This window comes from Podarcis tiliguerta, assembly GCF_965153285.1.
Source record: "Podarcis tiliguerta genome assembly, chromosome: 5".
Taxonomy (NCBI): domain Eukaryota; kingdom Metazoa; phylum Chordata; class Lepidosauria; order Squamata; family Lacertidae; genus Podarcis; species Podarcis tiliguerta.
In genome coordinates this window covers 73,300,997-73,328,912 of record NC_139538.1, presented here as the reverse complement: position 1 = coordinate 73,328,912, position 27,916 = coordinate 73,300,997, and the positions used below count along the sequence as shown (strand labels likewise).

Genomic DNA, 27,916 nt, shown 5'->3' with positions numbered 1-27,916 from the left:
CAGTAGGAAAGTAAACGGTGTTTCCTTGCACTCTGGCTTCCATTTTGCCAGAAGCGGTTTAGTCCTGCTGGCCACATGACCCAGAAAGCTGTCTGTGGACAAACACTGGCTCCCTCAGCCTGAAAGCAAGATGAGTGCCACAACCTCATAGTCACCTTTGACTGGACTTAACTGTCCAGGAGTCCTTTACCTTACCTTTTACCTTCACAAGTAGGTTGCCAAGTCTCTCCTTCAAGCAAGCAGCTTCAGGATGATGTCACAATGGCCAGTCTTTCCTTCAAGCAGGCAGCTTCAAGATGAGGTCACAATGGCCAGTCTCTCCTTCAAGGAGGCAGCTTCAGGATGAGGTCACAATGGTCAGTCTCTCTCCCTCCCTCCCTCCCTCCCTCAGGCAGTCAATTGGGCAGGTGGCATCAGCAGACAACAGTTTCTCACTGGGGCAGGCAGAAGCAGGAGCGTGTGGACACAGTTTGTTCTATTTTAGGTGAGCATAGCCTCTCATTCTCCTACTTGATTGTACCTATCATTTGAGTCAGCAGCAGTGTGCGGTCAGAGCAGCTGTAGGCAAGGAGAAAGGGAAAGTTGACAGGCAGGTAGTAGTACTCCAACCATTACCATAGTGTTCTTCAACCATGGGTCCATGGATGTTGTTGGACTACAACTTCCATCATCCCTGAACATTAGCTAATCTGGTTGGGGATTATGAGAGTTGAAGTCCAACATCAGGGTACACAAAGTGTACACTTCCTCAAAAGTGCTTCAAGAAATTAATGCATCCATTCAAGTTCTTTGACATAACGAAGGAGGCTTGAAAAAAAGCAATTGACTTCATGTCACAGTCATGAAGCTTGTCAAGATTGACATTTTCTGTTTTTTCATATAATCTGATGCATTTCTCTCCCCGCCCCAACTACAATTTAATCATTTGGCATTTATTCTCAGGGGAAGTGTAGATGTGGATCAAAAACAGTTTTTAAATTAATATTTGTAAATGCATTCATTGATTTTTGAACTCTATTTTCTGTTTTCTGTTTTAAAAAGAAAAGCTGGGTAGTGCTGTTCTTTTATCATATGATAGTTTATTGTTTGATCTAGTTTTTGATATTTACCTGGAGCTCTTTTCATATTTTATTGATGTTTGCTACATTGAATAATCCTTGGACTAGAATAAAAGAAGGAGGAGGAAGAGGAGGAGGAGGAGGAGAAGAAGAAAGATTGGATTCATTTCAAATGTGGACACATTGCCTGTGCTTGGCAAAGTCCTTTGCTCCCCCTCGCCTTCTGAGGTAGTATTACAGGTAATGGGTGGGCCAAGCACGTTTCCTATACATCCATCTATCCGTATGTCATGGAAGTTGCTTGTAGTCTAGACAGAGACTAACGACAGAGAAAGATGACAGGCTGGGCATATATAGACCTCTCATTTATGGTAACGCCCTTTAGCTCTGCCTGCATACACATCCAGAAACTCATGGAGAGTGAGAGAGGCAGTGAATCCGTGTTCTATGAATAGAGTGGTCTTATGTCCTACTCTGCAGAGGGCACTTCTCTGTTTTGAAGGACTCTTTTGAAGAGTCCTCCATTTGAAGGTGTCCTCTGTTAGGGCTGAGAAGAATTTTCTCCTTGAGTCATTTTGCGGCTCTGTGTTCATATCGCCAAGGTTTATTGCCATTGGCTACTCTCAAAGCGGAAGATAGCAAAAAGGATGTCCCCATCTGGCAAAACTGTCTTTGAGAACAGACTAAGGCTGGTTCTTCATGGCAGAGGCTGCCTGGTCTGCTTTCACTTTAAAATCCCTGGAAGTTATTGATTATTGTCCCCTCCTTCCTTTTCATTTATCTTCATTTATAACAATTTAGAATGCCATTGTTATTATATGCGTAATTGGCATCTCCTGATAAAAATAGGTCAGATCGGAGGATTTTCAAATTTGCTGACTATTAACATTGGTTCAGGGAGTGCTGTGCATAATGGCTATAGTATATAAAATCAATAAATAATTACAGCATAATGGGCCTGCCTTTTTAATGGCTTAAATTATAAGCACGGGTTTGCAATGTGCACTCATGTCTTAAGGACAGTGGTCCCCCCTCCTCCTTCTGGCTCCAGCTGGGCCTTTGAAGGGCAAAAAGAGGGATGAATAATGTATCCCAATTTGGGAACTGTCATATGCAGCAAGCCACCAATGGCACATACCAGATGACCTCAAAGCTCTTGACTCTGCGATGAAGATGGACTTGAAAGGCATCATGGTGCAATGGTTAAACAGGGCATTCATTGGAAGGTTGGTGACACACTCAGAAGCACTTCCTACTTCCCCATAGCTCATCAGATGCAAGACGATAGTCCCTGAGTTCTTGTCTTACTCTAGCAAGGTGTGTCCAATTAACAGAACCCAGATAGAAATGAGCTTTGTTCTCAATGGCTCCCACTTAAGTTTTATGGAACAAAGTAAAAGAGTTCCAGTGTGGTCAATAGACTGAGGAGCAGAGTTAAACTTACCCACCCCACAGTCCAGGCCATGAAGTCACCATAAGCAGGGAGCAGATTTAGCCCTTCATAGGAATGGGGAATTGGTAGGTGTGGCGTTTGCCCATTCGTTTGAAAATGTCTGTACAGGGGAGAGAGAAAGGGTTAAAAATGTAGACCAATAGGAAAGTCGGAGGCAGAGCCTACCCATTTATAAAAGGGCTTAGCCCGAGGTTTGAGTGTGGTTGGTTGGTTGGTTTTAGTGGGTTGGTTGGTTGGGAAAGGCAGTTGGAAAAGCAGTTGGCAGGCAGTTGGAAACAGAGAGACAGTGCAATGGGTTCTTGTGTGAGGGGAGGTAGAAGAGATAGAGACAGGATAAAAGAAGACTAAGAAGGTAATGAATAATGTTTGGAATGCAGTTAAAGTTTGTTTGTGTCTGCAATAAACTGCACTCTTCTTTGTTAACTTGAGAACATGACTGAGACTAAGTGATTTACTGGGGAGGACCTGGTTGGTGGCAACAGATTAGTAGTGTATGGGTCAATAGTCCGTGAGATGACCGGGGGCTCCGTATGAATGCCACAGTAGGTATCTAGTTATTATAAGACTATAGTTTCCATTAACCATGACCATTGACTATGCTGGCTGAGGCTGATGGGAGTTGGATCCCAACAACATCTGGAGGACCACAGGTTGCCCACTCTTGAGCCACACCACACTTGCATCAAACATTGAGGAAGCACACCAGAGGGCCCATCACTACCACAGGGTTTTGGAAATATGACAAAGTTGCTTGTTTTAAACAGTTTTGGATTTTGCAAAAGAAAAAAAGAAAATAAATATATTCCTGCCCACCTCACATTCATCACAGGCAATTTGTTATTATCAGATAATGACATCTTTTAAGCAAAATAATAGCGTCTCACAGTCAGGCAGTAAGCAAGCAAGCCGCATAAGGAAACTGTTCATTATGGAGCTCTGCGGCTAGTATATTACATGAACAAAACACTGGAATTCTTCACTTCAGTCTGAAAAGCACGAAATCCTCAGTGATCTGAGTGGGGCTGGAGTCCATGTGAAACATCTACCATATGTAACACGTGTCTCTCCCCCCCCCCCCAACAATTAGCTAGGGAAATATAGATATAGATATATACTGTGTGTGTGTGTGTGTGTGTGTGTGTGTGTGTAGTCAGTATACCATGCAGAATATAGGTGCAAAGTTGCTCAGGTTGGTATCATAGCAACAAAACTAATATTCTAGCACCCTAATTTGCATATATGGTGTGGGGGTGGAGTAGTCTCTATTCTTAGATTCAGATTTAGTAGATACCAGCAATTGATCATGTGTCAAGGGTGCTTCCAACCCTTTATTGTAAACAAAAAAAGAACACCATCACTTCTGCAGTTCTGGATACCTGCACACACCGACCTAGCATCTAGGCAGCTACTCCCAGGTCCACAATCTATGGAGCAGTTGCAGCAACTGGGGACCACTCCCCCTGCACCAGTTTATGTACCATCCCCTGACAGGCTGCATGCACCTAGCCAGAGACTATGCCTGTGTAGAAGCTACCCCTGCTCTTCCTGCTTCAGTTCTCTCCTGGTTCTGGGAGACAGTGGTGCAGGAGAAGGTGGGGAAGCGCCCAGCCTTTCACTTGCCTGTCCTGCCTCTTCCTCCAGTTCTGAAGCCCACCCCCCGCCTCTGATTCTCGCCTCCTGTCTTGTACAGGCCCCCACAAACCACGGTCCCCCTCTCCCGAGTCAGCCCACTTCCAGCAGTGCACACTCGCCAGCGTTCTGCCAGTCCCTGATGTCATGAAGGAAACAGGCTCTGTATGCATTTAAACCTTTTGTTACACATTGGCATGTGTTGATTCATTTCAATATATGCAACTGTAAAGTTGCCAGGCCATATTCCCTCTCCTTTTCCATGAAATGCTTCCCTTACACATCTCTAGCCATTGATCTCCTCCTTGCAGATCCAGTAATAGGGCATCCTATCCACAGCAATTCCTGCAATGAAGTTACCTTAAGGCATGGGTAGGCAAACTAAGGCCCAGGGGCAGGATCTGGCCCAATCGCCTTCCAAATCCGGCCCGCGGACGGTCCGGGAATCAGCGTGTTTTTACATGAGTTGACTGTGTGCTTTTATTTGAAATGCATCTCTGGGTTATTTGTGGGGCATAGGAATTCATTCATTTTTTTCATCCAAAATATAGTCCAGCCCCCCACAAAGTCTGAGGGACAGTGGACCAGCCCCCTGCTAAAAAAGTTTGCTGCCCCCTGCAAGGTGTTATGCCTTACAGGGAATAGTAGGAAACATGAGGGTGTGCATACAAGGCCTTCCTCAATTTCCCCCTGCATGCCAGGCTCTGTGTTGAATTGAGAAGGTCCACAGGAGGCCCTAAAATGAGCTCATCTGGAAACAATTGGAAAATTCTACCTGACCCTGGGCTATCTGAGTTCCTGGTTGTGTTGATGCTTCTAAGCATATCCCTCTGAATATCTGGCACAGAGAATGCCAAAGATAGAGTGCCTGGGGTCTGATATCACCCCACATGTTGAACATTATCTTTTTAACAAGCAAACCAACCAATATGGCTGCTAATCACACAATCTGAATAATGACTAAGGGCCCCTCAGACATCTTTTTTTATTTTTTTTGTGTGCATGGTTATATCTGCTCATGGGATGCGGGTGGCGCTGTGGATTAAACCACAGAGCCTAGGACTTGCTGATCAGAAGGTCGGCGGTTCGAATCCCTGTGACGGGGTGAGCTCCCGTTGCTTGGTCCCTGCTCCTGCCCACCTAGCAGTTCAAAAGCACATCAAAGTGCAAGTAGATAAATAGGTACCGCTCTGGCGAGAAGGTAAACAGCATTTCCGTGCGCTGCTCTGGTTCGCCAGAAGCGGCTTAGTCATGCTGGCCACATGGCCCAGAAGCTGTACCCTGGCTCCCTCGGCCAATAAAGCGAGATGAGCGCCGCAACCCCAGAGTTGTCTGCGACTGGACCTAATAGTCAGGGGTACCTTTACCTATATCTGATCATGAGTGTATATGGGCAGTTATACATGATCTCATTTTTAATACTGTTTATATCTGCAAAAGTTTTGGGTCAGACACACTGCTTTGTTTCCAGCTGGTGCTTGTTGCATAGCTTCCTGTCGAAAGCCTGTATTTTTTGTGCCACAGATCTTCCGGGGCAGAGGGGTTGTCCCACTTTCTTTGTGCTATAGTGCAAGAGTGCCCCTCTGGATGGCAGTAACACAGCAACGTTGGGAAAGCATCACAGAACAACTAAGGAAGCAGAACACGGTGCGGTATAAATCTGCCATCAATTCATCAATGGCATGTTACAGGATACACCCACATAATAAACACCAGTCTGGAGTGGCCTGAGGGTAAGGTCATTTTGCATGCAAAACATACAGGTATGTCCTGCAATTCAGCTCCAGACCCTTCCCATGTGGCTTAAAGAAATTTTGAAATGGGGCTCTTCCACTCTGTAACCACATTCAGAGATCCGGCTAGTAAACTATTAAATTGATATCCCCCAGGAAAACTCTGTCTGTCTTTCTGCCCCTTTTAATGGCTCCATTTTACTGATGCATGTGTGTTTCAGAGTGACAATAACCTGCATAATACTCAGGCATTAGGTGAGAAAGCATAAACACAACTCACACTGTTTTGTTTTGCTGAAAAGCTGGGATGGCTGCCAGGTAATGCTGCACTTTCTATGAAGTAGCACAGCAGAGCCTTGCATACTTATCAAATGGAAGTGGTCTGTTTCAAGGAGACATTTCTAGCTGTGCTTCCCTTCTGCTTCCTGTGTGACTGTGTGTGGAGGGGGTGCTGCTCTCCAGCTTGGGAGTGCTGATTCCCCAAGTGGAGAAGCTTTAAAGAGTAAGATCTCTAACCCAGCCCTTTTAAACTGTTTTAGGATGGAGACATGGACTTAGGGCATGGGAACCTGTGGTCCTCCAGATGTTGGATTCCATCAGCTCCAGCCAGCGTGGCCTATGGTCAAGGGTGATGGATGCTGTAATCCAACAGCATTTGGAGTGTCACACACCTGTTAGCTCCACCCACTCACCAAGGCTTAATATATGCCAAAAGGCACCAGAACTCAGGCTAGGAGTCATGCAATACTCAATAAAAACACCTGGAATATAGTGAAGAAAAAAATATGATCATCATGGATACTGTACAGCTAATTTAAAACATAAGAAAACATATGTACATCATTGCTCTTTGTTGTTCTTATCGATGTGATGTTTTTATGGGAAAAAAATTGAATACACTATATCAATGCCGGGACTAAATCTTGGAATAGATGAAGAAAAGTAGGGGAATACTGCTGCCCTTTGGTATTTTCCGCCTGAGGCATCAGCCTTACTATGTCTAATGGTAGGGCTGGCTCACTACATCCAAATATCTGGCAGCTCATCGTGGTAAGGATGCAATGAGGCTTACTCCCAGGAAAGCATGCATAAAATTGCAGCCTTAATGCCTCCATGGAGGATTAGAGAGCCTCCAAAGAGTACAGAGTGCTGTGAAATTAGCTTCACCTGCAACCACCTTCCATGCTTTAATTACGTTTGTGAAATCTCAGCGACACATTTCAAAATTCTGCGGAATGTAAAGCAGTTTATGGCTGGCAGGTGTGTCTAGTTTGCGTGCACCAGATAGTTGGCCTGTGAACAATTTGCCAACTCCATTTAGCATTTTTTTGAAATTTAAATAACATGCTATCATCTTTGAATATCTGGGGAAACCCCATGGAAATAGAAGAGCTGGGTACACAATTGCAGGCAGGTCTGAAGAAAGAAAGCAGGAAGTGTCAGGACTGGTGCTCTGACAGCAAGCGGGAGCAAGCGCTTCAACAGCAACCTGTACTTTAGCAACAGGTTGCAAGACAGAGTCAATAATTTCATAGGACCCTATAGTTGATAGCTGCGATATGACTCTGGCCATCTCTAGTAGTAGTGCTACAGCAAAGCAAGGAGGAGGGCAGTAATACTCTTACCCAGTAAGCTACCCACACTGATGCAGAAACTAAAGTACATTCATTCATTAGTAATTGGAGAAAGGCTATAGCTCAGTGGTAGAACACATACTTTGCATTAAAAAAGCTCATGTCCAATCCTTGGTCTTTCCAGGTAAGGCTTGAAGAGACCCCTGTTTGAAGCCCTGGAGGGTTTTTGCCATTCAGTGTCAACAATACTGAGACAGATGGAACAATGGGTTGACTAAGGCAGCTCCCTATTCCAGTGTGCATGGCATACTACAGAGCACAAGATGGCAAGTATCTGTCCTGAGGGAGCTTGCGCAGAAACCAGGAGGTCAAATGGTCCCCCCATATATCTGTTAACTGATAGTGGCTGAGGAATTTTGTATCTTACCTACTGGTGCCCAGTGAATGGTCCGCATGCGTTTGGTACTATTGTGCAGACTCTTAACAGATTTAGCCTGAGGAGGATCCTGACCATTATGACCACCTTGTGAGTTGCATTGGGCTTTCCAAAGGAAATGTTGGCTAGAAAAAGTGCTTGATCTGTTTGCCTTTTAAGCATTGTGTTCTTATTTTTAACATACAAATGTGTTAGATGAACTTATTAACACAGTTAGCATGTTGACGTCTACTCATATACTATCAATTTTGTAAGCTGCTGGGTAGCCCAGCTTCAGGGTTTCACTCCCGAAATGAAAATAATTGAATTTCTCTCTTGACTACACAATGAGAAGAAGCTGGATAAATGAGTGCTGTGAAAACATGTTATCTAAGTACAGGGGGCTTTCAGATCCTGCAGAATGTACTCTCTTGCAAAAGTAATTGAAGGGAAATAAATTAGAAAAGCAGACAAGGGAGGCTTAGGCAATCTTAAGCAAAGTAATGATTCATATACTTAATGGACAAGCGCCTTGTTGTGCTACTGTCAACGGTATATATGTGTACGTTCTAAAGCCACAAAGATGATCCATATAACTGGACGTCATCACGTCTAAAGAACAGCATCGGTCAACATTAGTATTTTGACTATACTGTTATAAATCTAGAAGCAAGTTCAATCCCGCCACATCACAAAATTGGCATCACCTATCTGTATGGAGCATATGCTTTTGAGTAATGTGAAGCAGGGCTAACTGCAGGTGTGGAGGGTGGTTGGCTAAGGGACCTCTGGTCGGACTCATCCTACATCAGTGACCTCCCTAGCAGGCTTACATGGTAGTTCTGGGCTTAGGAGCACTTTGATATGCACCAGCCACCATTTTAATTTCCAATAATGCCCTCAAATGTGGCAACACTTTGGGCCTTGTGGGAAATGAAAAGGGCCACCATGATAATTTCCTACAGTGAGGTGGATTGATGCAATACCAGCGGCACTACAGAAAATTAAAATAGTGGCTAGGCAGGCAGCACTGATTGGACAACTCAGGGCAAGACTCAGCAGTTGGTCTTGCTGGGACCTCAGCAGTTGCGTGATGACGATGCATGTTAATGTTGAGCCTAGTATGAGGCAAGTGGCAGAGCAGGGCTACCATGTAGCACAGTGAAGCATTGTGCTTCAGGCAGCATGGGGGGCATGAATACATAAAAGAACAGACTGGTATCTGAATAACAGAGCACAAGGCTTTGTAACATGTGGGCCCTACCATAAGAAAGCCACCATTTGGGGCTCTGCTTGAGGCAGTAAAATATGTTGAGCTTTCTGAATGACCCCTCAATGAGAAGAACAGTAGAGGGTCATCCCTGGCTTTCATAGAACATGCCTGAGATAGCAATGCCACAAAAGGAAGCAGGAAGTCAACACCAGTGCCACTGTGTCTTTTCTTCACAGCAGAATTGTGAGCAAAACGTCAAGTTTTACACAGGAAGACTCCATCCATTTGCCTTCCCTGCTCTGAGGACTTTCCAACTTTAAGGTCCAGGTAGTGGAATGAAATAGGTCTCAAGCTGTGAGCATGAGAATTCTGGTCTGGAGCATTCCCCTTCCCTTTTTCTGTTTCAGGTGAGGACTTTGGTAATATGGTAAGGACAAAATCGAGTGTGTGTGTGTGTCCCATCCCCATTTCTTATTTTCACAAGAATTCATTTGGATACAGTTGCGTTTTTATGGATCTTCTCAATAGGTACCCATATAAATATTGGATGGTGGTGATGATGAGGGTAGGCCCCCTTGGTTCAACACCCTGTGTGGAGAAACCTCCCACAGCACCCTAAATCCAGTGCTGATCCCTTTTCACCCATATGACAACTCAGTATTCCGTCAAACAAACAGGGAGCAAACAGTTGCAAACACAAGAGAGACACAATATGACATTCTTGGGGTTGGGTACACAGTACATTTCCGAGCACAATTCAAAGTGTTGGTGCTGACCTTTAAAGCCCTAAACGGCCTCAGTCCAGTTTACCTGAAGGAGTGTCTCCACCCCCATCATTCTACCCGGACACTGAGGTCCAGCACCGAGGGCCTTCTGGCAGTTCCCTCACTGCGAGAAGCCAAGTTACAGGGAACCAGGCAGAGGACTTTCTCAGTAGTGACACCCGCCCTGTGGAACGCCCTCCCACCAGATGTCAAAGAGAACAACTACTACCAGACTTTTAGAAGACATCAGAAGGCAGCCCTGTTTAGGGAAGCTTTAAATGTTTGATGGACTACTGTATTTTAATATTTTGTTGGAAGCCGCCCAGAGTTGCTGGGGAAACCCAGCCAGATGGGCGAGGTATAAATTATTATTATTATTATTATTATTATTATTATTATTATTATTATTTGCACAAACAAACATCATCTGCCAAGAAAAGCTGAGTTCAGTGACCTGCCTAAATTAAGCAAAGGAGCATATATTTCCTAAATACATGGCACAAAGAGTAAGAACAGCAACAAGCTGTGCAGAACAGTTGAGCACCCATCTCTACATGTGATTCCCCTCTGGCTTCAGAGATTTCTCCAGGCACACTTTAAAGCAGTGGAAGGTGCCACTGGGCAGAAAGTATCTGATGGTTCATTAATGAACTATTGGAAACTTTTGCTGGAACGCTTCCAAGGATGCTGGACTAGGAAGATCTTGATTTCATCCAACCTGTAAGGCACTTCTTAAGCAAAAGACCAAACTGAGGTTCACTTAACATAAATTAGTTATGACTTAACTATTAAGATATCTGGGTTAGGTACTCTTGCTTTATACATTTAAAACTCTCAGGGATTTGGGTGAAAGAAAGAAAAGTAGACCCCAAAAGACTTGAGTCCACCCTCCTAACATTAAAGCCTACCTTCAATGTAAACTTGCTTTTCAGAGACAAAAGTGGGGAGTCTCAGGATGCTGTATTTTCAGAATACTAGTACATATCACACTTGCAGACATTTGTGGGATGCACTGAGCTCTGGCTGGCTTCCTGATTCTAAAATAAAAATAAAGGTGTAATGTCACTTTGATGATGTTTTGCTGTCTGACTGATCCACTGAGGGGCAAACTACATGTTACACAGAGTACCATGGATTTTCTTTTCTTTTAATGAGAAGCATCTATAATAAGAAGTGAGGAGCTTATGCCTCAGCTGATGATGAGGATAGTCCTCACTTTCCCCCCTAAGTGATGGTGGTTTCTCACAAAATGGCACCCTCCCATGTCACTTCTCCCACATGCATAAACACACACACCCCATGGGGGAGGGGATGCACATTCCTGTATGCCTGTAGAGAGAATAAATAGGATCAATGCCCAATTCCAAGCTAAAAACAACAACAACAACCCTCTCCACCGACAGCTTCAGATTGCTTGCCAACCTTTCTTTTTCTTCTAATGCTAATGTCTCCCTGTTATCTGTTCCGAAGAAATCCACACTGCCTCTGACAGCCTTTTTGCTAGATTGTTTCCCTTCGATAATTCAGCCTCCACCATGTCATGAGTTTGGAATCCAAGATTTCCTTCTGCCCCCGAAGTCTAGATTACGAGGTGAGCTATAGGTCTGGGTGTTAGAAAGGAATTTCTCTCTCCAGCCTGAAGCAAAACATTTCTAAATTGATGTGAAGAGGTAAAAAACAAAACCAGCAGTATTTTTCTGATTCGTTATCACTGGCACACTAAGATTTTAATTGTAACGTAACATGTATAAGGACCCTAACAACGGTATGTTCTTATTTTTGCCATCAACATGTTTTGCAAGCATTGATTTTCTTAGGAAGCAAAACACTCCCTCAAAGAAACAGGATGTTGTGCATTATAGAAATGTCTCCTAAATTTGCTTGTTTTATGTTTAAATGCTTTCTTTAAAGAAAAGTATAGCTCAAAGGATGTGCATGTTGGGTATGTTTTTTTAATAGATAAAAAAAATTCAATACATTTGTGTTTTTTTCTTGCACCCATGGACTGAACTCTCCCTGTTACAGCAACAGTTTTCCATTGTCCTGTAAGCATTGTCTACCCACCAGCATGAAGTGTGCCCTATTCCCCAGTGAAAGCAACCAAAGAAGGTTATTATAATGTATGCCAAATCATTATTCAAAATGTTGCAGATAATTTCCCCATCATTTTCGTGTTCCTATGGCAGCATGGCGCAATCTCTCTCCTCCTACATAAGGCTCTGTAGAACAAGAAAAAGATTGCTGTAATCCTTTTCTTCCCATGACACCCGAGAACTGTAATCTTCTTGCTATGTTAGTGGTAAATTCCTATCTGTTAATGTCAAGCCTGACTTTACAAGGAAAAGTTCTTGCAAGCCTTCATTGTATTGGTAAATAGCTATGGGAGGTTGAAAAAAGTGGGGGCAGCCCAAAGCAAGGCTGAAGATTGAACCCTAAGCTATAATTCAGTTGTGAGTTTGACATGCCCTTTTACGTGGGGATTTTAATTGAATTATGGCCTGTTATACCATTGCATTTAAGGGTACTCATGCACAAATTTAAGGAATATGGAAATGCACTACATAGTAAGCTGCTTTATACTGATCCTGATCATTGATCCAGTTGTAGTCCAAAAATCTGGAAGATACTGTATAACAACAACAACAACAACAACAACAACAATGGGATATTCAAATAGCCAGCATAGCTGCAGATCAGCCTCAACACAATGGTCAAATGTTATTATTTTATTTAAATGGCACAACTTAATCCTTTCCACCCCAAAGTCTCAGCAGCGGTAACAAAAGTAAATGAGTATTGTTTGGAGAAGACCAACAACAGATTTTTTTATAGCATTATCCAGTGCTTTTTTTCAAAAAAAATAAATGTTTAGGGGTACTCTCACTTTCCTACTCATATTGAAATACTGCCCCTCAATGAGGCCAAACTTAAACTCACAAAATGTTTAGGGGTATGTGTACCCCTGTGTACACCCCCCCTAAAAAAGCACTGGCATTATCTTCTCCTCTCCTCAACCTTTTCTATTTTAAAGGAGGCAAGGAGAAGGTTTATGACAGGATATTACCGGAGGAAATGTGTGTGAAACAGACATCTTGATATGGAATTTTCTGCCTAAGGTACATTTTGTTCTTGAATGGCTCATGTGTGGTATTACCTAGATCTCACTCTCTGTCTTCATTCTCTTTCTCTGTTGCCCCCTTCTTTTTTAAGATGATAAAGAAAATGTGCAAGACCATTAGATTAATGCAAAGATACGGATGAGTTGGCTTTAGAGGCAGAGAAGTTAGGGAAAACAATGTCCCTATAGCAACCATAACTCAGCCATGGGGCACCTAGAATGTCTTTTGGTACTGCACAGGATGTTAATTTCATAGCTCTGTCCTTCATTGTAGAGTGTGACCAAGATGCTCTGGGGCTCAGGCTGATAAAACAGTAGACTTGGATGGCCTGACTTCAGCATGAACTGCGTCAATAAAATAATAAAAATGAAAATCCACTCACACAACAGCTCTGTCAGATACAAAGAGTGGGGCAAAGATTCTAAAATTTATTTGGGGAGCAATATGAACCTCTGATCTGCTGTAGCAGACAGAGTTTGGATGCTGCAGAGGTGCCCCTCCCCCTGTCCCTGCTAAGTTTCACCTGTGTGGACCTCCACCATTGTGAAGATCACAGTTGCATCCACCAAAAGTGTGGGTGGAAGTTAATTCCAGAGGAAACCCTTGAATGAGCAATGGGTGATGAGAGGGATGCAGTTGAACAAGCCAAGGATCTGCTGGATGCTAAGGCAGCCCTGCTACTAGTGATGGACCCAGTCTGGACCTCTCTATTGTGCTAGCCTGGAGTGCACACAACAAAACATGGGACAGAACCACCCCACCCCATTCACTGTGGGCAGTGCAAACAGCAGGGCTTCGGATACAGAGGAGATTTACTCTGCTACTATGTTCAGCCCTCCACTTTCCTAATTTTACCCCAAAGACTTTTGGGTCAGACTGGAGTTGTAACCCGTTAGCGATGGGCAAACCTGTCAATTTTGGTTTCTCACTTTTCCACAATAGTTGTTGTTGTTTTTAAGTCCTCATGAAAATTCACCAGCATTTTAGTGTTGATTTCTCCTCCCATATACATTTTTTGCATGCTGTTTTGCCTAAAAAACACATTTTGTGCAAAACATTTCTCCTAAGAAGTTATTTTCAGTCATATATGCATTCATGCCCACACTTTATTTGAATTTGTGTACACATGACTTGGTTGAAGAACGGCATTGCAAATTCAGAGAAGTGCCAATTTTGAAGGATGGTTGCATTTTGAGTTCGCTTATTGTTTCAGGTAGTATAAATTGGGTAAGTTCAGTGCAGACTGAATCAAATTCATGCCCCATCCCTACCTGTTAATTGGTGTAGCCTTTTACCTAGTATCTAGGGCACACCAACATCATTTTAGGGGTATCTTTGACAAAAACGATTCATGGGTGCACATCATGATTATAAGAGGAACTCAATGGGTGGGGGGGGGGGAATGGGTGCAGCCATCACTGCAATTTACATTCACGAGCTCACAAGAGTTCCAGTGAACTCAGCAAATAAACAGACAGAAAGCAGAAATGAAATGAGGTCCCACCAGCATCCAATCTCATTCATCGTGGTTTGTTAACATAACAGAAAACAGACTCTTTTCCATCAGTGGATGAGGATGTATTAGGTCGGAAGGCATGACAAAACCTAAAGCTCTTAAACCCCCACACTCCTTCTTTTATACTGTCAAAGGGAAGGGGGAAAATGCCATTAGGAAAATTCCAGAACTTTAGGTCTGTCTCGTCTTGTAGAGGTAATGCCTATTGGAAATGGCATTTGCTTGTGCTTCGAGAAGGCTCCATTTGCAGCCATTATAGATTTGTTCCAGCAATTATGTCTTCACCCAAAGCAGCCACCTTTAAATCCAGAGTAATCTCTGGCAAGGCAAGGTAGGAAATTCTCCTGTGCACGATTGCGAGGACTGTGAGTTAGGAAATGCTCCGCTCATTGTTACAGGCGGCAGAAAAGAAAAAAGGAGCAGACTTTCAGAGGCCTCTTCCGAGAAAGGATACAGGGCTCTGCACCCTTTGTGATGCCTTTAGGAGGAAATAAAGTAATGTGCGCTCAGTTACATCAGTATCAAAAGGAGAGGAGCAAAAAGAGCTGAGGTGACAAATGGGCTGCTTCATTCAGCAGTATACTTCCCAATACTTTGTTCTTCCTCAAAGAGGGAGATGACATATTCCCCTAAACACAAAAGGTATATGTCAGCAGGCAGGCTACACCCGCTGAATACACTTCTCTGAGAGCTCCATTGCTGAAATGCATGGGAAAGGAAGAAAGTATCTTCCGCCCTACCCCACCCCATCCTGTCAGTAATTTATATAGTACTTGGTCGAGAGACTTCCTCTAGGTGAAAGCTGTTAATTCAGTAGCTGGTGTGATGCTCCCGTGCCAGAGGCTTGCAAAAAGAGTGCATTTTGGGTGGTGAGCCACAAAACCATTGTTGCTGGCAGTGTGACATCATCGCAAGGCATCAGAAACTCCTGGAAGGGTCTGCAGTAGCCGCAGAAACTACGTATCCCAGGCTTCCTCAACCTCGGCCCTCCAGCTGTTTTGAGACTACAATTCCCATCATCCCTGACCACTGGCCCTGCTAGCTAGGGATCATGGGAGTTGTAGGCCATAAACATCTGGAGGGCTGAGGTTGAGGAAGCCTGGCTTATCCCTTAGGAAAACCTGTTGGTCAGAAGAAGAAGAAGAGTTTGGATTTGATATCCTGCTTTATCCTTGGGATATTCTCCTTTCCCTTCCTCCCCCACAACAAACACTCTGTGAGGTGAGTGGGGCTGAGAGACTTCAAAGAAGTGTGACCAACCCAAGGTCACCCAGCAGCTGCATGTGGAGGAGCGGAGACGCAAACCCGGTTCCCCAGATTACGAGTCCACCACTCTTAACCACTAAACCACACTGGCTCCCAAGGATATTTGCAGCAGCTGTTACTCAGGAGAACCAGCTGGCTTCAGCCTTCTTAAGCAGAGCTTCCAGCAGCAGTCAGATGTTGGTAACAATGCCTGTGTTTCCCAGCCCTACCTTGCTGCTTCCTGATTTCTGCCTGGACCCTTGGCTTTGTGATTATTGGGTTGTCTGACTATGCAGATTGCTGTTTGCCCAACCCTAGGAACAGCCCTGACTTCATATGTTGACCCTGCCTCCAGGCTGTACAGTAAGTGACTTTACGTTCAGTGATTGGATAGTTTTCGAAAGTTGTTACAGTAACAAGGTACTGGAGCTCTATATAAGCAGGCTGACTGAGCCCTTCAGCTCAGTTCAGTTCTTGCCTCAGAATAAAGAAGAGCTGTTTGAAGAATTGCTGTGTCGTCTGATATGTTCGCCCACAACTTAACACTGGTGACGAGGATGGGATGGATGGACATCAGAGCACAGCCAGATGCAGCCACCCTCTGAACTGAGCTGAATCACTGAGCTGAATCACTGAGCGAAATCACTGAACATCACTTTCGATCCTTCATTTGCATAACTATCTACAGTATCCCCCTGCTGGCCCAGGGTGAGAACTTCAGTACATAACACTACGTCCTAGGAAGAGTCCTGAATACTACACAGAGAGGCCTGGAGATCACAGGTCACACCCCTGACATAGACCAAGGGCAGCTTGTGACCAAGCTAGACACAACCCCTATCCATATATGGTAGTCCACCTAGACTTCTATAAACCAACAACTATGCTGCCTGCCTGCATCTGCAAAATGGGGAGATTGACAATCAGCTGGCAGGTCACCCTTGATGGCTGGCTGGGCTGCATTTGGCTTGGTGGCTCACCAGTTGTACACATTTAAGGTTGAACTGCCAATTTTTTCCCCTGATAGGGCTCCTGGGCTTTTGACATGACAGCAGAAACTCAGCTGGTTCATATTTTCCTGACCCAAAGATACAATATGGGATTGGCCCCACCAGTCAAAATTCAATTGGGCATGCAGCCCCTGAAAGCACAGGGTTAGGCAGCCCTAACTCAAGACATCATGAATGCCAACCTTGACAAAAGGCAATTAGCTTATTCTGCCAGACTGGCTTAAGCCATTGCATGCTTCCCTGTGACAATAATTTAGCTGCAAGATAGTTAGCTACAAACAATAACTCAGTTGTGTGGGTTGTAGTGCAATACGTGGCAATATTTTCCCCTTTCCCCAAGAATGCAACAAAGATTATAGAGGGCTCATTTGAGCTATTTGAAGTAGTGATGTATGTAACACATCAAAGGCAGTTTAGGAAATGAAAATGACAAAGAAGAAGAAAGAAAAAGGGGGGCACTTCCCACACAAACATGTCATTTGCACTTAATGGGGCTATTTTAAGTTAATTTTGGCACTGCATTAAACTAACTACACTTGTTGACATTTATAGCGTATCTGAGAGAAAAGTGTGTTTTTTCTATAATGAAAGCTCTTGTTTCACTCTCCCTCTCCAGCCTTCTAATAATAAATAATTAACTTAAATAAGGCATGCACAAACGCACACGCACGTACACACACACACACACAATTGCTTTGCCTCCCATATAGCAATTTGAGAGTGCAGCAACCTTGTCAAAGCGCTGAATTTCTCAAACTTTTTCAGCTTGTCTCATCTTCTACCCTGATAATATCAGGCATTCATTTGTGAGGGGAGGGGACCAAAGCTCAGTAGCAGAGTGCATGCTTTGGAATACATAAGAACCTGCTTTTAACCCCTTGTCTCCTCAATGAATGCAGGAATGGGGTATCTCCATTTGTCTGCAGGACTATAACTCCCATCATCCTTGACCATTGGCCATGCTGGCTGGGTCTGATGGGAGTTGGAGTCCAACAATATCTAGAAAGCCACAGGTTCCCCATCCGTGAACAAAAGGTTTTCAAGTGGCAGAACTGAGAAAGCTTACACCATAGAACCAGAAAAACCACTGCTATTCATGGCAGATAATACTGGTCTCAGTGGAGCAATGGCAGGTTCATGTGCTCATGTCTCTCTATAGTCCCCTAAGTACGCACAGACCAACTGAGGCAGTCAGATAGAGTTTCTTATTTTTAATAATAATAATAATAATAATAATAGTAATAATAATAATAGTGCCTCTTTGAGAGATATTGTCATTTAACTGATGCAACATCAGCAATCTGTTACTATGCTTCTGAAATGTCAGTCAGCATGCTGCACTAATTGATATCTCATTAACACACTACAGTGGCATTGCTTGACACCCATTCAACATCTAAACAGTCCTTTCAACTTTATTACTCTAATAAGGCAGTAATTGTGTGCTCATTGTTTCTGTAGTTTTTGAGATAAGGCCATGCCAAGCGTATATCCAGCTCTCATTACGCTCACCGAAGCTCAGTCAGCTCCATTGGAGAGATATCAATATTTAATTAATAATAATTGCCGTTGTGCTGCCAAACAAATCACTTGTATAATTCATGGTTAAAGGCAGTTAAAGGAAGTTTGCACAAAATGGATATTCCATGCACAGGCAAAGCAGTGAGTTATTAGTGAAACTGGGACATGAGAAAGGCTCTGGAAGTGGGCCTGAAAGTGCTACAAAGGGTAAGGTAAAGGTAAAGGTAAAGGGACCCCTGACCATTAGGTCTAGTCGTGACCGACTGTGGGGTTGCGGCGCTCATCTCGCTTTATTGGCCAAGGGAGCTGGCGTACAGCTTCTGGGTCATGTGGCCAGCATGACTAAGCCGCTGCTGGCGAACTAGAGCAGCACACGGAAACACCATTTACCTTCCCGCCAGAGCGGTACCTATTTATCTACTTGCACTTAGACATGCTTTCGAACTGCCAGGTTGGCAGGAGCAGGGACTGAGCAATGGGAGTTCACCACCGACCTTTTGATCAGCAAGTCCTAGGCTCTGTGGTTTAACCCACAGCGCCACCCACGTCCCACAGAGCAGCACATGGAAACGCTGTTTACCTTCCTGGAGCTCACCCCGTCGTGTGGATTCAAACCGCCGACCTTCTGATAGGCAAGTCCTAGGCTCTGTGGTTTAATCCACAGTGCCCCCCGTGTCCCTGCTGCAAAGGGTAGGGGGTCATAAATTAGCCTATCAAAGCCTGTTGGCCATGATAGCTATGGTCCACTTCAACTTTCAGAGTTTTCATGCCTTTGACTACCAGTTCCTGGGAATCACATTGTGGTGAAGTGTTGTTATGGTCAGGTTCTGCTTTCTGGCTTCTCATGGGCACCTGAGAACAGAGTGCTGCACTAGATGGATATTTGACCTGATACAGCAAAAGCTTTTCTCATGTTCTGTGTCCTGCCCAGCTCATAGACATCTTGGAAAGTGATAGAGAGGTGCCTAGCATTAGCAAAAACTTCACAGGAACTCTGCAGAATCAGGTTGGCCTAAGGGTCCATAGCTCTCAGAAACCATTGTGCAGGCCATTTGAAAGAAGAGGACTTGATGCCTGACTCCACCTCCAAGGCCGGTTCAGATTCCTCAAGTAAGTAACCAGAATCCACAGCTCTATCATCTTACCAACCACACCAAGGAACTTTCACTACCCTCTAAGTTGCTGGAAGATAAGACAGAGAGTGTTCTAGAGGCTACAGTGCTGGTCTCCAAGCCCTTGTGCAAGCTCTCAGTGAGAGGTGGGCTTTGGGCATTCAGCTTTGCTATTTTGATGCTCAGATGAGCTCAGATCACTGTCAGATCAACAACTAGCTAGCCTAGGAGCTCTCCTTGGTCCTGAAGAGCCTGCCTTTGCCACCTGAGACCATTGCTTTTCATATCTGCTTCTGGCTGCTGCATGACTCCTCTTCAAAGTTATTCCCTTCCAAGATCAAGCCACTTCAAACATTTTAAAACAGGTGGCGTATAAATGCCCACCATTACTTTATTGAGGCCTACCTCCTATGGACTCACAGGCTGGCAGGAACTGGACAACCTGAGTGAATGGATGGGAGACCTAATTGAATATCAGCTACAAAAACAATCCCATTTTAGAAAGCAAGTTTGATGCCATAAAAGCTACTCAACTGAAATGAACTGAACAGAGCTTTTGTCTGTGTTTTGTTCTCAAGAATGTTTTTAAGCCAAACATGATACTTGTTATTTAAACCTTTCTTATTTTAAATGCTTCCTAGCTCCTCTTCAACAGGGATTATAACTGGAGTAGTGGCTTCTTATGAATCACAAGAAGGATCTTTCAGTTCTGCAGTATCAGAACAGGAATAAAGCCAAGTATAGATCCTATTTTCTGAACTTTTGATAAGGAATATATTTTCTTCTTGGGAGGAAAGAAGACTGGAGCTAAGAGCAAAGAGCCCTTTTGAGAGGCCCTACCTCTTTTCCCAACCTTTTAGATATGGCAGTCATTTTGCATTGTTCCATGCCTCCATTGTGGAAGCCTTTTTGTAACTGGTGTCCATAACATTTCCCCAGAATTTCAAAAGTACCCACCAACCCTAAAAGGGTTAGCAACTTGATTTAAAATTGGCATTCCTGGAACAGAAAACAATACGTAGGTGCACAACTGCATAACAACAACTGGAATATATAAAAAAGGAGATTTCCAAGGCGAACTATTTTGAAGTGCAGATATGTAATTACTTTTTCTGATTTGATCAACAAACTACTTAAAGTCTGTTGGCATGCATTTCCTTATTAGCAGATTAGTTACAGCTTCTCCCACTCAAAGCTGATGGGTGATGGGTATGCAGCAATAAATAAGACCTTTAAGTGGATTTAAAATCCACTGTAATGAAATAAAAGTTGCACGTTGTACTGTGAGTGGGTTCTTTAACTAACCCAGAAATGGAGATTCCTGTCATCAGATAGTTCTGCATTAAGCAGGATCATTAATGCTAAAGTACAAGCTCCTTCTCTTTTATGTGTAAATGACAAAACAGAGATAAGTTTAACACTGTTTAGTTAAACGTTCTTTCGTCTTCCTAAGCAAGACAGTTGGGATTGCAAGTTCTTATATATAGTAACTCATCAGAGATGAAAGACAATCAGCCCCAGCACCTCCAATTAAAATAAATGTTCTCTCTCTCTCTCTCTCTCTCTCAATGTTTTATTTCTATTTCCTTATTTATTTATTTATTTATTTATTTATTTATTTATTTATTTTTAAAGCTCTTCTAATTTAGACCTCTCCACTGCAGTGCTGTTGTGGCTCACTGCATTTTACATCCACTTGCAGACAAATTAAAGGGGCAGTCCTACACACACATTTACCAGGGGAGTAAACCAGTCTTGCAGTTAAGCCCATAAAAGTTACTGTCTTGCAAAGAGGAAGACAGTGAAGAAGAAGAAGATAATAGTGTTCTTCTCCATAGTTTATCAGGGATACAGGGATGGAGGGCTCAGACTGTTTTGCAGCTTTACATTTGTATGCCAAAGGTAAAGGATGAAGGATAAAGTGCTCCATCCTTCCTCCACCACAATACTCATCCAAGGAATTGCTTGTTGTCTTTCGTTACCAGACTTGCACTTAAATGCATGGTTGGAGCACATAGCACTGAATGCAATGGGATGTAAATATGAAAGGGATCGTGCTATACATGTGGGAATAAAACTGGAAATGCCTACCCTCTTAATCACATCTTTCACCCGCTTCCTGGAAACTAACTTTGAGCGATTTGCAAGCAATATTTTTTTTTTTATTTAAAAAAATGGAACATGTGGGTCAGAACTTGAATTCAGCTCAGCAACATGCCAGAGTGTTCTAAAGTTTTGTCAATGTTACACCATTTCCTTAATAAAAGACGCATCCAGCTATTTCACCCAAGCATAGTAGGGCTGGCATTAAGACTTGCCACTGTGGGGCATCTGCCTAGGTCTTGTTCTTGCCAAGCATCTTCTGATGACCCTCACCCCAAGCCAAGCTTCTTGGCTCTCCTCTTTGCTTTCACTGTTTCCCCCCCCCCCTCTATACGTAAGTGAGAAGATGGATCAATAGCCTTCCTGTGCTTTGCATGCTCTCTCTGAGTGGTTGCACAAGTTGGGTCCACAGGGCAAGGAAATGGGCAGTAATGATGAGGGCAAGGAGGACATGGGTCCATTCAGAATAGACCTTCCTCTGCAGCCTTACATGAGAATTTCCCACTGTGCTTGCTTCTGAGTAGACATGCCCAGGATTATGCTACCAGTATCTGAAAAAGTCCCTGGTTCATAATGCCACAGTAGCTGTGAACTCTCTCCAGAAGGTCTCACATAAACTAGTGGCTTCTTCAAGCCTTAGTCCAGGGTCAGCAGTGTATGAATAATAATTCTTTTGCAAGGATAACTGAGATAATGTATTTGAGTAACACTGAACACTTGAAATACGCTATATAAATGCTAAGTATTTTATTAAATGAAAGGGGAAGTGATCATGAGGCCCTGGGTGGTATTAGATATGAACAGTATGACCAGCTGAAGTAATAAGAGATCTTGAAGGTCAACAGATTGAGATGCAAAGCTGCTGCTGGTTTTTTGTTATTTGCCGGCTAGGCCTGAAACATTTCAAAACCAATTTATTTTTAATGTTCAGCTGCTCTCCCCCTTGGGTGTCCAACCAGATTCTGATCACTTTCACAGCTGAAAATAGGGGAGGAGGGAAATTGAGCTGGACAAAAACTAAAAAAAAAAAAGGGTATTGCTGCGGTGAGCAGGATCTGTGGCAGTGAGATGAGGCAGCAGTTATTAGGAGGTGGGGTATCATGTTGAAATGGTTCTCAAGCAAAATTAGATGCTGACCCAGTTTCTAGAGGGTTTTGGTTATGACATCATCACTGAAAGTTTCCAACAATTTTATAGCTGAAGCTATAAATGGGAGATTCTTCTCATTTCCTACCTTTGCACTTTGAAATATTGGCTATATTTTGTGAACTCCAAAATGGTCTTGGGCAAAACTAAGTTATTGTCCTGGCACTTAATATGGCCTAAATTCCTCCACTTATTTAAGAGAACAAAGTGTCATTTCCAGTACCAGCTTAATCATAATAAACTGATATTTGGCAGATCCATTGGATCATAATTTCACAAACTACATTGCCAATAAAACTGGGGTGAAAAGTCCTTTTAAAAGTCGTAAGAATTTTATTCTAACTTCTTTCAAATTAATATTTTTTTTTTTAGTTTCTGACATATACTATCTAGTATAACATTAGATATAACCCCTCCAAATCTACTAGATTCTTGAGAATGCACGAGAGCTTCCCAGAGGCATATAATGGGGGGGGGGTCTGTGGCCCTGGGTGCAATTTTGCAAGGGGATGCAAACAAAGTCCCCTACAACAGGTTCCTTCATTGGGGCTTGGTTCCAAGTGAGAAGGAGCTGCACCTTGGCTGCAGTGCTCATGCCTGGTCACAACTCTGCTCCCGGGTCAGATCTGACCCAGTCGAGGAGAGCAGGAGGAGAGTGGGCAGCAGCTTCCTCATCCCTGTTCTCCCCTGTACTGTGACGCCCAAGAGGGTGCCCTTCTCCCCCCATAGGGGCACACCCCACCCACCCACCCACCCTGCACAGCATGGGCATATGCTCCCCTGCTGGAGCTTCCCTTGTGAGCACACAAGAAGAGCCCAGCTAGATTAGATAAAGGTGCATCTAGTCCCTCATTCTCTTTCCACCAGTTAATTCTGGAAAGCTTACAAGCAAGACATGAGATCAACAGCTATTCAATAATAATAATAATAATAATAATAATAATAATAATAATAATATATTATTTATACCCCACCCATCTGGCTGAGTTTCCCCAGCCACTCTGGGTGGCTCCCAATCGAGTGTTAAAATCAATATAGCATTAAATACTACAAACTTCCCTAAACAGGGCTGCCTTCAGATGTCCATGACATCTGAAGGGAGGGCGTTCCACAGGGCGGGCGCCACTACCGAGAAGGCCCTCTGTCTGGTTCCCTGTAACCTCACTTCTCGCAATGAGGGAACCTCCAGAAGGCCCTCGGTGCTGGATCTCAGTGTCCAGGCTGACTAATGGAGGTGGAGACGCTCCTTCAGGTATACAGGACCAAGGCTATTTAGGGCTTTAAAGGTTAGCACCAACACATTGAATTGTGCTTGAAAATGTTCTGGGAGCCAATGCAGATCTCTCAGGATCGGTGTTATGTGGTCCCGGCAGTCACTCCCAGTCACCAGTCTAGCTGCCACATTCGGGATTAATTGCAGTTTCCGGGTCACCTTCAAAGGTAGCCCCATGTAGAGTGCATTGCAGTAGTCCAAGCGGGAGATAACTAGAGATAACTATTCTCTTTTGTTTGTCATCAGAAAATTACTTCTCCTAAGAACGGAGAGTCCACTTAACATGTCTAATAATTGTTGATGGATCCACCTTCCATGTTCTTCTTTCTGGCATAGCTCCTGTGCTTCCAGTAGCAGCCAGGAACAGGTAAATTAAGTGTGAACAAATAAAACTGCTCTGCCATTTCTTTTCCAATTTTCAGTGTCAAAGTGGTTTTTTTATTATTATTCAGAGACTGCTCTTCTCATGAGGTTCAAAAAGATCACAGGAAGTTCAGAAAATTAGCCAAGGAAACTGAACCTTAAGAGAGAAGAGTAAACCTAGCTTCAAACAAGTGTCTACTGCCCTTCTGACTGGTCAAGAGGTTGGGACAGACTCTCAAAGTGTTCCTATTTTCCAGGGGTGTCCCTGATTTAGAGAAGCCACCCCGGTTTCTGATTTTATCCTGGAATGCCCCACCTTTTCTTAGGATGTCCCTATTTTCATTGGATAAATGTAGGGTATGGAGTTACCTGACACCCAAGCCATCTGAAGACAATTCTGTATAGGGAAGTTTTTTAATGTTTTATTGTGTTTTTATATATGTTGGAAGCTGCCCAGAGTCCTTGGGCAACCCAAAAAGATGTGTATAAATAATATTATATCATTATGGAATGGGACATCCCTATTTTCATCAGAGAAATGTGGGAAGGTATGTTGGGATGGAGCATTGGAGTGATGTGTATAAGTGAGGGAGGCAGAGAGGTAGAAAAAGCTGGAAATCAGAATGAAAAGCCAGAATGAAAAATGCTGCAGATGATCCAGATTCCAGGGACAACAGAGACAGAGCTGAAAACAAGTAGCCTGGAAACTGCACTGCCAAAGACCTAGGACGAGCTGAAAGAAAATAGTATCTTGCTAGCTTTTTCTGGAGTTGAGAAACCATCTAGGCTATCTTAGGATAGATGTGTTTTTCCGTATTCATTTCAGGTTCTAATTGTTCTTAGGGCCTTTCTCCATTCACAATTTTTAGTGGAATTGTTGCTAGGCTTTTTGATATGTGGCATGCTACCACTTTATGTCATTAAAGTATTCTGAAATAATGTACTCAAAATCTGCCTTTTCTCTACTGCCTTTTTTTTAAACTTTTGTGAAAGATCTAGACTGGATCCTCAATATGTTCATCTGTGTAGAAGGTGTACAAGTGTTGTCCATGTTTCTGTGAGCAGGGGGTGGACCGGGTGGGGTTCATAGTCATGGTTTGGGAGACAACTGCTTTGCATCACCACCCTCTGATCAGTGCAAGCTGCCATTTTGCAAGCTCAATTCACAGGAGAGATATGGCAGATAGAGACATTGGTGCTGGAAGGTGCAGATCAAGTCAGTCTATATGATATATTATATTAGAATTTGCATATATCATATTCGTCAAGCGTTCCGACACGGCAATACAGTCATCTAACAATGCTTTCAACCAGTTCATCATGAGGTCTACGTCTCTTAGTATGCTTAAAATAAGACGTGTGTTTCATATCGCCTCCTTTAAAAGCACATTTTCCTTGAACACATTCATCTCATTTTGAAAAGTGTCAGCATTCATTTTATAGCTGGGGGTTTCAGCGATAGACTAGTTGACTAGTTCCCGTGGAGAATAACAGAGACAGCAATCTTTATGCTCTTGCTGGGTTAGATATGGAGTTTCTGGAAAGAAATAGCCTTGGAAAATAAACTAGTGGTCATGAATAGAAATGAGTTATGTATGCACCATACAGTTCTTTTCAAATTATCAGCAAACAAATAAAAGCCAGTTCCCTGTTATGAAGATTGTCTAATCTGATATCATGCAGTTTCCCTCAGTCTTTGTGGATAGCAACAAGTTTTAGGCTGGTTTCAATATGAGTTTTTCACAGTGCAATCTATATAGCAGACTTCCCTGACCTGCTGACCTCCAGGTGTTTGGGACTACAGTTCTCATCATCCCTGAACATTGGTCATACTCTCTGAGGCTGGTGGTAATTGTACAGTAGTGGCCAAAATTGTGGAAACCTTTTGGGAAAAGTGTATTTCTGAGGTTTGATGGCTCATAACACCACTCTTTTTTGGAGTAACACCATAAAACTATATCAATGGAAAGATAATTTAATGCAGGATGCAATGCAACAAAGTTTGTTCAATTATCTGTATTCTATCAAAAGTTATAGCCAAATAGCCAGAAAAAGGAAGCACAACTTGCTTAGGTTGATATGCAGTAGCTTTCCTTCATCTGAATGTAGCCAATGAGCATGAGAGAGCCATTCAGGTGTTATGAGCCATCCAACCTCGGAAATACACTTTCCCCAAAAGGTTTCCACAATTTTGGCCACTAGTGTAGACCAAAACATCTGGAGGGTCCTGGGCTTGGGGGATATTGCTAGGAAAATAGGAATCTGCCTTAGACTGAGTCAGAGCATTGGTCCATCTTACTCAGTATTTACATTGACTGGAAAGTGGCTCTCCGGAGTTTCAGGCAGGAGTCCTTTCCATCCCTACCTGGACATACCAACAATTGAACTTGAGACCTTCTGCATGCGAGGAAAGATGCTCTGCCACTGAGCCACAGCCCCATAGGATTTGATGCCACCACAGTATTCTGTTGTCTTGTAATGCTGGAGGCTAAATTTCGAAGCTAGGACTGTGATGTGGTTGTGGCCACAACAGTTTCTAATTCCCTTTGAAAGGGAGCTAGGCAAATGGATGGTTTATAGATTCATCTCTTAGAAAGAACCGCTAAATGGGAAGCAACTTCTGCATGTGGATGTTCCTCATTGGACAGCGGTGGGTATAAATGGGTGGGTATAAAGGGCATGTGCCTCTACACAGAGATCCGGCTATTAGTATTGGAGCATTTCTGATTTACGTTTAAATCTCAGAAGGGTAAACAGTGCACGGCAAATTCCAAGAAACATACCAAGCTCAGCTTAATCAGCATTCCCCTAGGGGTTCAGCACTAACAATCTATAATGAGCCTGGAAGATTTAAACTGGATATGATGAATGCAAACTACACTAAACCTTTCTGTAAGGAAAATTGATACAAGCTGTCACACATCACGAGCCGATTTACATGCAGATTTGGGTGCTGGCTCTCCTTTACTGTCCTTAAGCCTTTCAAATGTATTTCCAGAGACGCAATCTTCCTCCGATTTGTGTGTGTGTGTGTGTGTGTGTGTAATCTCTTTACATCAGAGTGAAATTTACATGATCTTTACTTCTTTTTTAAAAAATAAAAAACATAACAAAGAAAATAGCTGTCAAGGGCAGAGTCAGAGCTTTTTTCTGCAGGAACTCACTGGAACTCAGTTCTGGCACCTCTCAGGTAGGCACCATTGCCATTATAAAAAAAGTAAGGGAGGTGTTCTAAAAAAATAGCACTGGGCAGTGTGTGTGTGTGTGTGTGTGTGTGTGTGTAGGCAGAGGAACTGCCATATCCATAGTGCTGTCAGATTCTGCAGCCAGGTTGTAGGGTGAGAGGAGGGACACATATTTTTTTTTTTAATCTTCCTTTCCATTGAGTTGGGTCCTTTTTGAATTTATGTTGGGCAAAGAGGGTGTTTAGTGTCCTTGCAGTTCTATGTCTGCCACAGAACAGAGCCAGTCCAGCCATGGGGCAGAGTGAAGCAGGCACCTCAGGTGGCATAAGCACGAGAGGCAGTGCCCTTTTGAGCACCCCACCCATCCCACTGCTTCTGCCACCACTGGAGAAGCAACCCAGGTAAGGAAGACTTGGGTGGTAGCAGAGCGGCCAATGTTCCACTGCAGAGCATTGTTGCTTCTCTCCCCCTCCCTGAGGGGTGG

The 27,916-nt window shown here is 43.4% G+C and overlaps 1 long non-coding RNA gene across 1 annotated transcript; it reads right to left on the bottom strand.

The window, feature by feature from the left end:
• Positions 1-362: 362 nt before the first annotated feature.
• Positions 363-16,076, bottom strand: LOC310677356. The gene is made up of 3 exons (XR_014511121.1): positions 15,950-16,076; positions 10,748-10,876; positions 363-558 (listed from the first exon to the last, which is right to left on the bottom strand). It is a non-coding gene; the product is annotated as an uncharacterized lncRNA (long non-coding RNA).
• Between the last annotated feature and the right edge of the window lie 11,840 nt (positions 16,077-27,916).